Below are 17,753 nucleotides of genomic sequence, written 5' to 3' on the forward strand. Positions count from 1 at the left end.
ACTGTGCAGAAACAATGGATGCAAGATGCCATACAACTGATGACAACTTGTCATCAGTTGTGGTATCAGTTGTATTGAGATCTAGGCTGAGTTCACTTATTCCGGATGCCGGACATTCATGAACCCCTTCTTAGATGGTATGGTCCTGAGAGCAAAAACACAGGCAGAAGAAAAGCCTCTGAATTCAGTTGAATGTTTAAATCTTGTTAAAACTCTTTTTTTTATATTGTTGTGTTTGTAATGTTCAAAAGGCTGCAAGACCTTGTGTGGAATATAACTGTAAAGCCTTTGTTCCTATATGGAGGACTGCAACTGTTACAATTTGTTTTACCATTGAAGTGATAGAAAGGTTCAGTAAACTTTTCTGAATTATACCTATCTTCGCTAGTCTTCTTTGATAGGGTGCCAAGCATAAGAACAGAGTCCAAACTCTACACAGTACACACTACAAGTAAATGGTAGATACTTTCATGTTAGCAAGCAGTCAGGAATGAAGCAGTTTTGTTCTTTCTTTGATAAAATTGTTTACATAGAGATATTTTATAGTTGAAAACTGCAGCCTGGAAATTTAAAAGTAGTGTAATTGATTTTTATTCTCATTGTTTGAAGATATCTTGGATGTTTGATAGATTTATTTGTGTCTCTTTTAAATATCTCCTTAGAAGTAATATTTTACATCCAGAAGCTATGGTAGGGAATCATAAGAAGCATTGATGAAAATGTGTAGAATTGTAAGATGTTACATACACATCAAACAGACATGCAAACATTAAACAAGTATGCTGAATATGTCGGTACACCAATGTATGTACAGGCTGCATAGAAAATAGTTAAACTATGTTTGAGCTTATATCACTTTAATGCTTTTGTCTTAATATTTCCATTTGAAATTCTAAATGTAAACTTTCTTGTGTTTCCATGATAATACCAAGCGAAGCAGGCATTGCAGCATGGCAGGCATCTATGCCTGTGGTTACTTTTATTTGAGGTAACTGTTCCATATGAAAATATTTAATTACAAGAGATGCATTCTGTATTCCTAAAGGGGGAATCAAAAACCTCCAAGCAATGTATTAAGAACAATTCTGAATATGTTATCTGTGTACTTCTCTACTTCTCTACCCATGTGGTTTGCTCTACGTGAGTAACATATTTTAGTCTTCAGAGTAAAGAAAACAAGAGTATACATGAAAGAAGTCACAATATCTTAAAAATCTAATTCATGGAGTTCAAATGCTTTGGAGCAGGGTATAGTCCATTGTGATAAATCATGAAATATTTAATTATAAAGAAATATATACTGGATATAGAAAGCAATAAAACAATATATTATTTCTTGTTAAAAGGGCACAATTCTCTTAGGGTTGTGAAATCAATCGTTGAAATGTTGCCTCTAAGTGCTAAGGAACAGAAATGTACACATTTATATCTATTTACTATCTACTTCAATTGTCCCAGTTGATACATGTTAAAAAATAACTATTACTGTTAGTGTTCTAAGCTATTCCTATGCCTTTTAACCCAGTCTTCTAATCAGTATGCATTTGGAGTCTGACTGGAATCCCATGCAAAGACTGGGACCAATAGAAATTGATATGATTTAATTCCAGGACCCCAGTACTGAAGCACTTACCATCATGCTGCCCAAATAATAAACAATGAATACCATACACTTGGACAGGGTTACTAGGTTTTAGAAAAAAAAATGGGACACCCATTAGCAAAACAAAATTGCTCTAGAACTTGTGATACTGATGAATTGTAGTGCGCGTAGTATTAGTGATAGCGTATATTTTAAAATATTTGTTATAAAATAGGTTATGGAAAAGTCTGTTGTAATTTTTCAGAAATCTATTGCTCCTTTACTTTGGTGTCCTGTTAAGGAAGCCTGTGTAAAAACCAAATGGATCTGCATCTCTTTGATTTCCAGAAATAGTAGGGTTCACCGGGAAAGAGGATTTACATTTAGGGAAGCTTGTGAAGAGTTATATACAGTTGTGTGCCCCCATAAATAGTTTTAGGCCCCTCTATGCCCCCAAAATATATTTGTAGTTGAATTATTTGCCCCCATATAGTTGTTGCCCATTCTTTGCCCATATATAGTTGTAGGTTCCCTCTGTGCCCCCATAAATAGTTGTAAGCCCAATAAGTGCACCTATATATTGTTGTATGTCCATTTTGTGCCCACTTATAGTATTAGACCCATTGTATGCCCCCATAGAGTTGTAGGCCCATTCTTTTCCCCAAAATATTTGTAGGCCTATACTGTGCCCCCATATAGTTGTAGACCCAATCTGTGCTTCTATATAGTTGTAGACCCATTCTGTACCCCCATAAGTAGTTGTATACCCCTTCTGTGCCCCATATAGTTGTAGGCCCATTATTTGCCCCATATGTAGTTGTAGGTCCCCTCTGTGCCTCCATAAATAGTTGTAGACCCAATCTGTGAGTCCATATATTGTTGTTTATCCATTGTGTGCCCTATTTTAGTATAAGACCCATTATATGCCCCATAAAGTTGTAGGCCCATTCTTTTCCTCAATACAGTTGTAGGCCTATACTGTATCCCCATATAGTTGTAGACCCAATCTGTGCCTCTATATAGTTGTAGACTCATTCTGTACCCCCATAAATAGTTGTAAGCTAATTATGTGCCCCATATAGTTGTAGGCCCATTCTTTGCCCCATATGTAGTTGTAGGTCCCCTCTGTGCCCCCATAAAAAGTTGCAAGCCAGTCTGTTCCCCCATATATTGTTGTATGCCCATTGTGTGCCGCCATATAGTTGCAGAACCATCATATGCTCCCATAGAGTTATAGGTCCATTTTTTCCCCCTTTATGGTTGTAGGCCTATACTGTGCCCTTATATTGTCGTAGATTTAATCTGTGTCTCTATATCAGTGTTTCCCAACCTTTGTCGGCTAGGGGCACCCCGTGAAAAAAAAATTGCGGGGCACCCCACAGAAGTTGATGAGCAAAAAAAAGAAGGAAAAAGGCTGCAATGCACAATATCCAATATCTATTTATCAGTGGGTGTTACGCCGAGCGCTCTGGGTCCCTGCTCCTCCCCGGAGCGCTCGCGGCGTTCTCCTCTCTGCAGCGCCCTGGTCAGACCCACTAAACGGGAGCGCTGCACTGATACTGCCGGCGGGGATGCGATTCGCATAGCGGGACGCGCACGCTCGCTAATCGCATCCCAAGCTACTTACCTGTCCCCGGCTGTCACGTTCTGGCGCATGCGGCTCCGCTCTCTAGGGCGCACGCGTGCCAGCTCTCAAAGATTTAAAGGGCCAGTGCACCACTGATTGGTGCCTGGCCCAATCACTGTAATTAGCTCCCACCTGCTCCACGCCTAAATAACCTCACTTCCCCTTCAGTGTTGCCGGATCTTGTTGCCTTGTGCCAGTGAAAGTGTTTTGTGTATGTTCCAAGCCTGTGTTCCAGACCTTCTGCTGTTGCCCCTGACTACGACCCTTGCTGCCTGCCCTGACCTTCTGCTACGTCCGACCTTGCTCTTGTCTTGTCCTTCTGTACCGCACCTGTCTCAGCAGTCAGAGAGGTTGAGCCGTTACTGGTGGATACGACCTGGTTGCTACCGCCGCAGCAAGACCATCCCGCTTTGCGGCGGGCTCTGGTGAATACCAGTAGCAACTTAGAACCGGTCGACCTTTACGGTCCACGCCAATTCCTCTCTGACACAGAGGATCCACCTCCAGCCTGCCGAATCCTGACAGTAGATCCGGCCATGGATCCCGCTGAGGTGCCGCTGCCAAGTCTCGCTGACCTACCCACGGTGGTCGCCCAGCAATCCCAACAAATCGCCCAACAAGGACAGCAGCTGTCGCAGTTGACCGCCATGCTACAGCAACTTCTGCCACAGCTACAGCAGCAACCATCTCCTCCGTCAGCTCCTGCACCTACTCCGCAGTGAGTGCCCGCTCCTGACCTCCGCTTGTCCCTGCCGGACAAATTTGATGGGGACCAATTTCCTACAGAACGGTCTAAGGTGGCTTTCTTAGTTAGTCTTCTGTCTGGAAAGGCCTTGTCTTGGACCACACCGCTCTGGGACCGCAATGATCCTGCCACAGCCACTGTCCAGTCCTTCTTCGCTGAAGTCCGTAGTGTTTTCAAGGAGCCAGCCTGGGCCTCCTCTGCCGAGACTGCTTTGCTGAACCTAGTCCAAGGAACTTCTTCCGTAGGCGAATACGCCATCCAGTTTCGTACCCTCGCCTCAGAGCTAGACTGGAATAATGAGGCCCTCTGCACGACCTTCAAGAAAGGCTTATCCAGCAACATCAAAGATGTACTGGCCGCAACCAGCTAACCTGTCTGAACTTATTCTTTTGGCCACCCGCATCGACAAGCGTTTTTCTGAAAGACACCAGGAGCTCCCCCAGGAAAAGGACCTTGATCTCTGGGCACCTCTCTCCCAGTATCCTTTGCAATCTACCCCTGTGCCTCCCGCCTAGGAGGCTATGAAAGTGGATCGGTCTCGCCTGACCCATGAAGAGAGGTCTCGTCGCAGAGATAAAAACGTATGCCCGTACTGCGCTAGTACCGAACATTTCCTAGTGGACTGCCCTATTCGTCCTCCGCGTCTGGGAAATGCACGCACGCACCCTGTTCATATGGGAGTGGCGTCCCTTGGTGTGACTTCTGCTTCTCCACGTCTCACTGTGCCTGTGCGGATTTCTCCTTCTGCCAACTCCTCCTTCTCAGCCGTGGCCTTCTTGGACTCTGGTTCTGCTGGAAATGTTATTTTGGCCTCTTTTGTTAATAGGTTCAGCATCCCAGTAACCCGTCTCGTCAAGCCGCTCTACATTTCTTCTGTCAACTGAGAAAAATTGGACTGCACTGTGCGTTACCGCACAGAACCCCTGCTTATAAGCATTGGACTGCATCACGAAAAAATTTAATTTTTTGTTCTGCCCAACTGCACCTTTGATGTCCTCCTCGGTCTGCCATGGCTCCAACGTCATTCTCCCACCCTTGACTGGACCACAGGGTAGATCAAAATTTGGGGTTCCTCTTCCACAAACGATGCCTTACATCTGCTCCCACTTGTCTAACTCCTGAGGTTCCACCCTTACCGGCCCCTCCCAAGGCTTACCAGGATATATTTGGCAAAAAGCAAACCGAGATTTTGCCTCCTCATAGCCCCCTTCCTGGTAACACTCTGCTCCGTGGCAAGCTTCACCCTCTGCCCCCCCTCCCCATTCCCACTTCTTCTGGATTGCCTGCCGCTGATTAAGCTACCCAGGACTTCTCTTTCTTCCTGAAGGAAACTCAAGAGTCGCTCCCAATGTTCTCGTCTAATTTGAAGGGACAAGCAGACAAAAAGAGTGGGGGACCTAAGGGGGGGGGGGTACTGTTACGCCGAGCGCTCCGGGTCCCTGCTCCTCCCCGGAGCGCTCGCGGCGTTCTCCTCTCTGCAGCGCCCCGGTCAGACCCGCTGACCGGGAGCACTGCACTGACACTGCCGGCGGGGATGCGATTCGCATAGCGGGACGCGCCCGCTCGCAAATCGCATTCCAAGCTACTTACCTGTCCCGGTCCCCGGCTGTCACGTTCTGGCGCGCGCGGCTCCGCTCTCTAGGGCGCACGCGTGCCAGCTCTGTAAGATTTAAAGGGCCAGTGCACCACTGATTGGTGCCTGGCCCAATCACTGTAATTAGCTCCCACCTGCTCCACGCCTATATAACCTCACTTCCCTTTCCCAGTGTTGCCGGATCTTGTTGCCTTGTGCCAGTGAAAGTGTTTTGTGTAAGTCCCAAGCCTGTGTTCCAGACCTTCTGCTGTTGCCCCTGACTACGACCCTTGCTGCCTGCCCTGACCTTCTGTTATGTCCGACCTTGCTCTTGTCTTTTCCTTCTGTACCGCGCCTGTCTCAGCAGTCAGAGAGGTTGAGCCATTACCGGTGGATATGACCTGGTTGCTACCGCAAGACCATCCCGCTTTGCGGAAGGGCTCTGGTGAATACCAGTAGCAACTTAGAACCGGTCCACTGGTACGGTCCACGCCAATCCCTCTCTGACACAGAGGATCCACCTCCAGCCTGCCGAATCCTGACAGTGGATATGTAGTTTAAAGTGCAGCTTTATACATTAACTCACATGTGACGTCTTCTCTGATCAGCGTCGTTTCCAGTTATTCTCAGTCTGGTCTGGACTGTCCTGACCATTTCTTCCAGCCACAACTCTTCACTGTTAAACCTGCAAAACAAATTTATTATGCTCCGCACTAAACCAGCATTAGCCTCCAGATTCCCCTTTTACAAGTGAAGAGGAATAAAGAGATAAAGGGGTAACAGAGGGGTGTACATGGGAGACATGGGTGTAGAGGAGTGTACGGGGGTGACAGAGGGCTGTACATGGTTGACAGAGGGGTGTAGGGGGTGATAGAGGGGTGTAGGGGAGTGTACATGGGTGGCAGAGGGGTGTAGAGGAGTGTACATGGGTGGCAGAGGGGTGTAGAGGAGTGTACATGGGTGGCAGAGGGGTGTAAAGGAGTGTACATGGGTGGCAGAGGGGTGTACATGGATGGCAGAGGGGTGTAGGAGTGTAGAGGAGTGACAGATGGGTGTAGAAGAGTGTACATGGGTGGAAGTGGGGTGTAGGAGTGTACATGGGTGGCAGAGGGGTGTAGAGGAGTGTACATGGGTGACAGAGGGGTGTAGAGGAGTGTACATGGGTGGCAAAGGGATGTACATGGGTGACAGAGGATTGTAGATGTGTGTACATGGGTGGCAGAGGGGTGTACATGGGTGGCAGAGGGGTGTAGGAGTGTATATGGGTAACAGAGGGGTGTACATGGGTGACAGAGGGGTGTAGAGGAATGACAGATGGGTGTAGAAGAGTGTACATGGGTGGCAGAGGGGTGTAGAGGAGTGTACATGGGTGGCAGAGGGGTGTACATGGGTGACAGAGGGGGGTAGAGGAGTGCACGTGGGTAGCAGAGAGGTGTAGGAGTGTACATAGGTAACAGAGGGGTGTACATGGGTGACAGAGGGGTGTAGAGGAATGACAGATGGGTGTAGAAGAGTGTACATGGGTGGCAGAGGGGTGTAGAGGAGTGTACATGGGTGGCAGAGGGGTGTACATGGGTGACAGAGGGGGGTAGAGGAGTGCACGTGGGAAGCAGAGAGGTGTAGGAGTGTACATAGGTAACAGAGGGGTGTACATGGGTGACAGAGGGGTGTAGAGGAGTGACAGATGAGTGTAGAAGAGTGTACATGGGTGGCAGAGGGGTGTAGAGGAGTGTACATGGGTGGCAGAGAGGTGTAGAGGAGTGTACATGGGTGGCAGAGGGGTGTACATGGGTGGCAGAGGGGTGTAGAGGAGTGTACATGGGTGGCAGAGGGGTGTAGAGGAGTGACAGATGAGTGACAGAAGGGTGTAGAGGAGTGACAGATGAGTGACAGAGGGGTGTAGAGGAGTAACAGATGGGTGTAGAAGAGTGTACATGGGTGACAGAGGGGTGTAGAGGAGTGTACATGGGTGGCAGAGGGGTGTAAACGAGTGTACATGGGTGGCAGAGAGGTGTAGAGGAGTGTACATGGGTGACAGAGGGGTGTAGACGAGTGTACATGGGTGACAGAGGAGTGTACATGGGTGGCAGAGGGGTGTAGAGGAGTGTTTATGGGTGGCAGAGGGGTGTAGAGGAGTGTACATGTGTAACAGAGGGGTGTAGAGGAATGATATTTGGGTGTAGAAGAGTGTACATGGGTGGCAGAGGGGTGTAGAGGAGTGTACATGGGTGGCAGAGAGGTATACATAGGTGGCAGACGGGTGTAGAGGAGTGTACATGGGTGGCAGAGAGGTGTAGAGGAGTGTACATGGGTGGCAGAGGGGTGTAGAGGAGTGTACATGGGTGGCAGAGAGGTGTACATGGGTGACAGAGGGGTGTAAAGGGGTGTTCATGGGTGGCAGAGGGATGTAAAGGGGAGTACATGGGTGACAGAGGGGTGTAGAAGACTGTACATGGGTGACAGGGACTGTTGGGGGTTACAGGGGTGAACAGGAGTGACAAGGTGGTAACAGGGGTGACAAAGGGACAGAGGGGTGGACATGGGTGACAAGGATGTTGTCAGAGGGGTGGACAATGGGCGGGGGGTGAACATGGGTGACACGGGGATGGACAGGGATGATTTAGGGGTGGCCAAGGTGGACATGGATGACAGTGGACGCGGGAGATATGGGGGTAAACAGGGATTTCAGGAGGGTGGACAAGGATGACAACGGGGATAAAAGAGGGGTGACAAAGGGACAGAGAGGTGAATAGGGGGTAAACATGGGTGACAGGGTAGACTGGGGAGGTAGACTGGGGTGTGGACAGGGGAGAGTGAACATGGGTGACAGGGATGGACAGGAGGGTGGGCAAGGTGGACATGGATGACAGGAGGAAGGACATGGGTGAGTGGGGAGGATAGACATGGGTGAGGGGGGATGGACATGGGTGAGAGGGGGGGATGGACATGGGTGAGGGGGGGTGGACATGGGTGAGAGGGGGGGAATGGACATGGGTGAGACGCTCGGGGACGCACGGACGGTTGCACGCATAGCGCACACAAACTTCCCTCCACCCTGCGGCGCCAGGGAGGGAAATAAAAAAAAGGAAAAAAATTTGGACAGCAAAATCCCACAGCACCCTGGTTGGGAATCACCGCCCATTCTGTACCCCCATAAATAGTTGTAATCCCATTCTCATTAGTCTATTACAACAACTCTGTTAAAAGACAGAGTACTAAAGTCCACTTTTTACCCCCCAACTAATGAGCAATTTATAAAACATAACCTTTACTTATAATGTGGATAAATATGAGCCAATATGAAAAGAAAGGGTTAAAAGCCAAGCACTACTACACTATTGTGTGTTTACATTTATGGTCGCTGTATAAGCATACACTATATATCACAGGTGACCTGGACAAACCTGTAGTGTGTGTCCAGGGGTAAGCAGTGTGCTGTTATTACAAAGCCACCCCTAAAATGTTTACTTACCTAAGTGACGTCCTCAGAGGTTATGTGATATATAGTAAACACACAATGGTGTAGTAGTGTTGGGTTTTTGAGTTAGGTTCATAATAAATAAGAGTTAAATTTTACAAATTAATTTTTAGTGGGGGTGTGCTCCCATATAGTTATAGGTAACCCCACAGACATGCTCCTCCCAGCCACACACTGCCCTGCTTCAGTGCTCCACTACTCCTCCTTTAGTCCTATGGGCCATAGCAATAAGTCCCCAGACCAGAGGAGCAGTGAAGCATTGAAGCTGATATGGTCATTACTGTCCCAGCTCGCACAACCTCCTCCTGGGTCCATGTTTTCCTTATGTCCTCCTGCTCCGCTCCTCTGGTTGCACATCAGGGGATATGGTTTTAACAGACATGCCTGCATCTGGCACATTATCCATTTGTTTCTCATTTTTATTCTACAACAGTTTTGCTTGTTTTGTATGTCATTTTATTCTATCTCTTTTGCAGCTTGAATGGTAAAACACTACATTATTTTTTAGCGTTTTTCCTATAGTATGATGATGAAAGGAGAGCTTAAACACGAAAAATCTTACAGCAGAATATATATATATATATATATATATATATATATATAGTTAAAGTATGACGGCAGCACACCAAAGTAGTGAATCAATAAAGTGTTACTTTATTCCAGGGATATAGAGACAACGTTTCAGCGGTCTCTCACCGCCATTTTCAATATATCCCTGTCCTTCTGGTTTGTAATCTGGCATTGATGTGTACCAGTGGAGCCCATTGTCATTCAATATTTATCAGTTGTTTTCTTTATTAAAAAAAAAAATACATAATTACATGCAGGAAAATTTTTTTGTTTAAAATTGTCATCATCTGACCACTATAACTTTTTATTTTTCCGTATATGGGTTGGTATGAGGGCTCATGCTTTGCGCCGTGATCTAAAGTTTTTAGCAGTACCATTTTTGTATTGATCGGACTTACTGATCGCTTTTTATTAATTATTTCATGATATAAAACGTGACGAAAATACGCTATTTTAGACTTTGGAATATTTTTGCGCGTACGCCATTGACCGTGCGGATTAACTAATGATATGTTTTTATAATTCAGACATTTCCGCACGTGGCAATACCACATATGTTCATTTTTATTTTTATTACACTGTTTTTTTTTTTTTAATGGGAAAAGGGGGGTGATTAAAACTTTTATTAGGGAAGGGGTTAAATGATCTTTAATAATTTTTTTTCACTTTTTTTTTTGCAATGTTATAGCTCCCATAGGGGGCTATAACACTGCACACACTGATTTTTTACATTGATCAATGATTTCTCATAGGAAACCATTGATCAATGATTCTGCTGCTTGACTGCTCATGCCTGGATCTCAGGAGGCGATCGGACCCCAGGAGGCAGATAAGGGGACCCTCCTCATGTCCTACAGTTGTTCAGGAAGCCCCGATTTCACCACAGCAGTCCCAAACATCCCCCTGAGCTAACCGTCATTAGTTTAGTTTCACTTTAGACACGGTGATCAACTTTGAATTCTGCGTCTAAAGGGTTAATAGCGTGTGGTACCGCGATCAGTGCCACACATTATTAGCTACGGGTCCCGGCCTTTGTTAGAAGCCAGGCCCGACCCGTTATGATGCGGGGCTACGGCGTGGCCCCACGTTATAGAACTGGAGCGGACTCAGGACGTACAGGTCCTGTGTCCTTAAAGAGGTATTCCAGGCAAAAACTTTTTTTTATATATCAAATGGCTCCGGAAAGTTAAACAGATTTGTAAATTACTTCTATTAAAAAATCTTAATCCTTCCAATAGTTATTAGCTTCTGAAGTTTTCTGTCTAACTGCTCAATGATGATGTCACGTCCCGGGAGCTGTGCATGCTGGGAGAATATCCCCATAGGAACTGCACAGCTCCCGGGACGTGAGTCATCAGAAAACAGTTCAACTTGAGGGGCGTGGCCAAGCGCTGATGGAGTAAGACGCACCTTCCTTGAGCTCCTAACAAGGGCACTAAAGCAACAAATAAAAGCAGCCTTCTTTAGGTAAAAACTACTAAAATCTATTATTCCACTATCATCACATACTTGTGCTGATTCTGATATCACTTAGAAGTTACCTTCTTCTACCTTTACATATAAAATCTCACAAAGTCTGACATACCATTAATGCCAGCAACATCATTAGTCCTGTGACGCAGCTAAAATTACCTTGTGAGCCAAGTATCCTGTTCCTTAACAAATAATATCTCCCCCTCTGTCAGTGTGGCTAATCTCTGTAGCTGCTGATAAGAGTAGAGTGCATCGCAAAGGAGACTAGGGCGAACCAGAGAGAAAAACATTTAGTGCTGCGTCATCATATCTCTCCTTCTCCTCTACTCGGCCATTACCCGTCTCTGCTGCGCAGCTGAAATTATCTTATCAGCCAAGTAATTCATTGACACATAATTTATCTTCACCTCTGTCAGTGTGAGAAACTTTTGTGGCTGCCGACAAGAAAGTGAATGAGAAGACATAGCATCAAAGGGGGGATTCTGACATACCAGAGAAGAATATCTATCTTATCTCTTCTCCTCCTCTACCATTAACCCCTTCCCTTCCTGCACAAACATATATAATAGTGAATGAAAATAGAAAGTAAAAGAAGTAAATATTCAATAAAATAAACCATAAATAGAAAGTAAATACCTCTTAACTGAAAATTACTATATAGATTGGTTTTTAAGAGAGATATTAATAGATATATTGTGCAGCAAATATATATAGAATAATAAATCTGAAAAAATACCTGAACCCACCAATTTGTTTTCTCTCTTCCCACAATCAATTTTGAGCTGACTATATCTCTTGAGATTATTCATCCTAAGTACAATTTCTACTAAATAATTATTATCCTAAAAAATATAAAAAAAATAAAAATACAAAATAGATAAATATAAATAAATATTTAAACATGGCCTCCAAATTTCATAAAAATAACCAAACCAAACCAAAAATTAAGGAAGACATCATACCGAAAAACAATCCGACTTCATCTAATAGAATTTCACAAAATAAATTTACTAACTCTACTTCAGAAAAAGAAAACAATACTAAAATCCCTGCAACGACTTTGGAAAACAACTCAAAAACTATTAAACAAACTAAACTATCATCTCCTCCCAGAACAATTAATTCTTCCAAAAGAATTGAATGGGAAAAAGAAACTCCTCAGAAAGTCTCTAACTCTACATCTTCAAATAGTCCTGCAAGACAAAAAGTCAAATGGGCAGATGAAAATGATGATGACGATGATCCTCAAGAACTTGAATGGGATGACAACGAACCTGCAATTGAAGACATACAGGCTTCCATGCATAAAACTGCTTCTGAAGGTTTTATTAAAAATCTAATACTATCACTTCAGCAATCTTTACGCAAAGAAATATCAACAGCTTTAGTAACTACCACAAATAGAATTGATACTCTAGAAACAAGAGTGGTTGAAATTGATGATACTGTAATAAATATTTCACGTACACAAAAAACCCTACAAGATGAATTGGAAAATCTTCGCATAGAAAATAATACCATGAAACTTAAAATAGCTGACATAGAAGATAGAGGAAGGCGAAATAACATTAAAATCCAAGCTATTCCTGAAAGCGTTACTAACGCAGAACTAACTAACTATATTCAAAGACTTCTTGCCACAACCCTTCCAAAAATAGAAACACATGAACTAATTATTGACAGAGCGCACCGCCTTTTCAAACCTAAATCTATTCCAGAATCTATTCCAAGGGATGTTATTGTTAGAATACATTTCTTCCATATTAAAGAAATGCTGCTTCAACATAACAGGAAAATGAAGTCTCTTCCAGAACCATTCAACAATCTCTCAATTTATACAGATTTGTCACAAATGACTCTAGACAACAGACGCAAACTTCATCCAATTACCAAAGCTTTACGGGATAACAATATCCAATATAGATGGGGATTTCCCACTAAACTTATTATTACAAGACAAGGTAAAACTTTCGTAATCTTATCTTTGGAAAAAGGAATTGAATTACTTAAAGACTGGCATATCCATACTGATTCCTCCAAAATCAACTATTCACCAAAGACTCAGAAAGACTTATCATCTAGAAAAACCTGAAGAAACAAGAATGCTATTTGCCCTGTCCCAGGCTATATACTTCCTTATTTATTTATAAAAAAAAAATTTCTAAGTAATTTTATTACTTATTGCAATCTCCCCGATTGCGCAGTATTTTACTGCTCTTTTTTTTTTTCTTTCTTTTTCTCTTTTATTGTTCCTTATATATTGTTATTTGCTATGTTGTTTCTAATTTTATTTTTTTGCAGCGTAATTAATACTATATTAAGAATATGCCCGGGTTTCCGACACACTCCTCTCTCCAGGTATCTAGGTATTATCTATTCCTCTGGTGATATTAAATATAAATCTAACATTAATAAATCTCACTATATCCCATTAATATGTCATTTAAGATTTTAAGTTTAAATGTTAAAGGTCTTAATAGTCCCTTTAAACGATCTCTCACTTGGAAAGAGGGATTTACACAAAAGGCTGATATACTTTGCTTACAAGAATCTCATTTTAAAAAAGATGCATGTCCTAAATTTTCCAACATCAGATTCCCATATATTTTTCTTTCCACTGCCCCAAAAAAATCAGCCGGTGTCATTATTGCAATAAAAGATACAGTCAATTTTTATCATATAGACAGCATTATTGATGACAATGGTAGATATATCATTCTTAACTGCAAAATCAACAATGTATTATATACTATTGCTAATATATATGCTCCTAACTCATGCCAAATTTCATTTCTTAACAAATTTATGAAAAAACTAACTAAACATCATAAAGGAAAGATCATTCTAACTGGAGATTTTAACATAATTCCTGACCCACATTTAGATACTACCTCTAAAAGCAACAAAACTCCGCTACATCTAAAGTCATGGCTTCAACAACAGGAGTTACTTGATGTTTGGCGCTGTTTTCATGCTAATGAATATGATTACTCTTTCTACTCACCACGCCATCAAACATACACTCGTATAGATTTATTCCTTATGAAATCTGATACTCTTTCATATACTCATGATTGTACTATTGGTACAATCACGTGGTCTGACCATGCCCCTATACTTTTACAGATTATATCTCCAAACTTTCCTAGTAATATTTACAAATGGAAATGCAATAACTATATTCTTGGGGATCCATCTATTAAAAACTTATTACAATCTAATTTAGAAGAATTTATAGATTTAAACTCACCAACTACAGAAGATCCTTACATTCTATGGAACACACACAAAGCAGTTATGAGAGGATTTATAATCCAACAATCCTCAAGACAAAAAAACAAATATAAAAAAGAAATAGTAACATTACTCAATAAAATAGAACAATTAGAATTAACACATAAAAAAAAAGATTTTAACCATATCTTATCACAAGAGCTCCGCAATACACGACTATCCCTTAGACAACTCCTACTTCATAAATTTGAACAACAAACTAGGCGACTAAAGATGTCATACTATAAAGATGACAATAAATCTTCTAAACTTATGGCTAATAAAATTAAACAACACAGAATTAATTCTAAGATCCATTTTTTAGAACATCCATCTAATAAATCTAAAATATATCATCCACAAGTTATTGCAGATGAATTTAGTAACTACTATTATAAACTTTACAACCTATCCTCAGATGAACATACTTACCAACCTAAACAAGATGAAATCCATTCATTCCTCTCTCAAAGTAATCTTCCTAAAGTCCCTACAGAGTTTCTATCTGATCTTTCAAAACCTTTTAACAATTTAGAAATTTTGGACGCTATTAAACAATCTAAACATAAAAAATCTCCAGGCCCAGATGGTTTTACAGCTGATTATTATAAAACCTTCTCACAAACATTAAACCCTCTACTTAATAAAGTTTTCAATGAAGCTATGTCTACAGGCAATCTACCCCCTGAAATGTTGGAGGCTCATGTTGTCGCCATTCCCAAACCGGGTAAAGATCCCACCTGGCCCTCAGCTCTTCGTCCTATTTCACTTCTTAATGAAGACATTAAATTATATGCAAGAATTATAGCAAATAGACTCCATAAAATAATGACAACTATCATTCATGAGGACCAGGTGGGATTCATAAGAGGTAGACAAACTAGTGATGGAACTAGAAGAATTATTAATCTAATTACACATGCAAATCATTACAAAACGCCTTCTCTGCTTCTTTCTTTAGACGCAGAGAAGGCGTTTGATAGGGTTCATTGGGGCTACATGATTGCCACTTTACAAGAATTTGGTCTTCCTGAGGCCCTGAGATCTACCATTTCAGCACTTTATACCAAACCAAAAGCATCAGTATATGTAAATGGAATTTTATCCCGTCCCTTTAATATCTTTAACGGTACCAGACAGGGATGCCCCCTTTCCCCATTAATATTTTCTATGGTCATGGAACCTCTTGCAGCGACAATTAGAAACTCTTTGCTGATTAAAGGTATTGACAAACCAAATTATAATCATAAAATCAGCCTATACGCTGACGATGTTATAATGACAATTTCTGATCCCATAAATTCTCTAACCCATGTATGCGAAATTCTTAAGAAATTTAGCAAAGTCTCATATTACAAACTGAACACAGACAAATGTCATATGTTGGATATAAATTTAAACCGTTCAACCAAAACGGAAATTTCTCAACGTTTTCCTTTTAAATGGTCAGTAGATGCTATACCTTATTTGGGAATCTATATTACTCGCTCCCATAAACTTCTTATTAAAGAAAATTTCCCAAAATTAACATCCAATTTAGAAAAAACTTTACTTTCAATAGAAAAACAGGAAATTAGTTGGGTTGGAAGGATAATTACGTATAAAATGTTTATTTTACCTAGGATATTGTATTTATTTAGAACTCTCCCTATCAAAATTCCTAAAAATACTATAAACGCACTTCAAAAAAGACTTTTTAAATTTATATGGGGTAAAAAAAAAGCTAGAATTGCTCATAACATCTTATTGTCACCTACTCAATTTGGAGGATTAAATGTTCCAAACTTAGAAGCATACAGAAAAGCAAGCATCATTTCTCAATCTCTTGCTTGGCTAATCCCTGCTGAACAATCTAAAAGATGGGTTCAGATTGAAAATGAACTTACTCAGATTAAAAACTGGAGAAATGCATTAAGTTGTGCAGACAGAATCCATACCATGAAAAGATTTTCTATATCCCCTTCTGTAAAAGAAACACTAAAGATATGGTCTCTTTTTAGTAATAAAAACACTCTAAACATAGATGTTTCATTTTACCATATCCCTCTTCATTCAATTAATATCCATTTCCCTAATATTAACCTAGACACTTGGTATGCTAAAGGAATCAAATATTTAGCAAACATGTTTGTTGGAAATAGATTATTATCTTTTCCAGAACTTGCTACAAAATATTGTTTACCTCATACTGATGTTTCTATATATAGCCAAATTATAAACTATTTGCAAAAATTTCCAAATAAAAATGTTGTTTTACCACGATTTTTGGGAGATGTTTTGGGTGACCCGGAAATCCTCCATAAAAGAAATATTAAGCAATTTTACCATCACTTTAACCAATCCCAGTATCCTAGACATTCACTTTCCCATTTAAAAAAATGGGAATTTGAACTTAATATCACCATACCTTTAACTACATGGGAAAAAACCTTTATTTGGGCCAAGAAATCCTCTATGTGTATTAACCACTGGGAACAATATATGAAAATTCTAACCAACTGGTATTATACACCAGCTAAATTAGCAAAATTTTATCACTCCATGTCTAATAAATGTTGGAGAAATTGTAATGAGACAGGAACCTTGAGGCATCTTCTATGGAATTGCCCTATTATTGCACCGTTTTGGTTGGAGGTTGAAAAACTTATCAATGACCTAACCGGAAAATATTCCACTCTTACACAAGAATTCGCTCTTTTATTGTTGGGCATTCATGAAATTCCAGAAAAATTTTGTATTCCCATTTGTCACATAATTTTTACCGCCCAACGTTTACTTACAAGAAGATGGAAATCTTCCGATGTCCCAACAATCCAGGAACTTATAGCAAATGTAACTACCAACTGCAAATATGAGATCACATTGGCGCACCAAAATGGTTTTGGTATAAAAAAAAGAAACAATTGGAATGCATGGTTACATAAATTCCCTAATGTCACATGATTCCTTCTAGATACATTATCAGAATTACTTTTAGATCTTTTATTTATTTATTTATTTAATTTTAGTGTCTAGTTTACTCTTATTGTAAGGGGAGGGGTGTGAACGCAATCCGACCATTAAAACAATAACTACTATACCTTTAATTTAATCACATCTGATATCCTTCGCTGCAAATGTTATGACTTGTTATAGTTAATTTGTTATTATTTATATATATATATGCTGTTGTATTTTATCAGAATGGAAATTTACTTATTTTATTCTATTGTATAACATATTATACTTCATAGTTTCCTTGAGCTTGATATATTATTCACCTTTTACTTTAATGTTTAATCTAAAAATGTATTGTTTATTGTATAGTGTAATGTTTGTTGTAAAATTTAATAAAAATATATATAAAAAAAAAAAAAAAGAAAACAGTTCAACTTCAGAAGCTAATAACTATTGCAAGGATTAGGAATGTTTAATCAAAGTAATTTACAAATC

This window comes from Hyla sarda, chromosome 1 (genome assembly GCF_029499605.1).
Source record: "Hyla sarda isolate aHylSar1 chromosome 1, aHylSar1.hap1, whole genome shotgun sequence".
NCBI lineage: Eukaryota > Metazoa > Chordata > Amphibia > Anura > Hylidae > Hyla > Hyla sarda.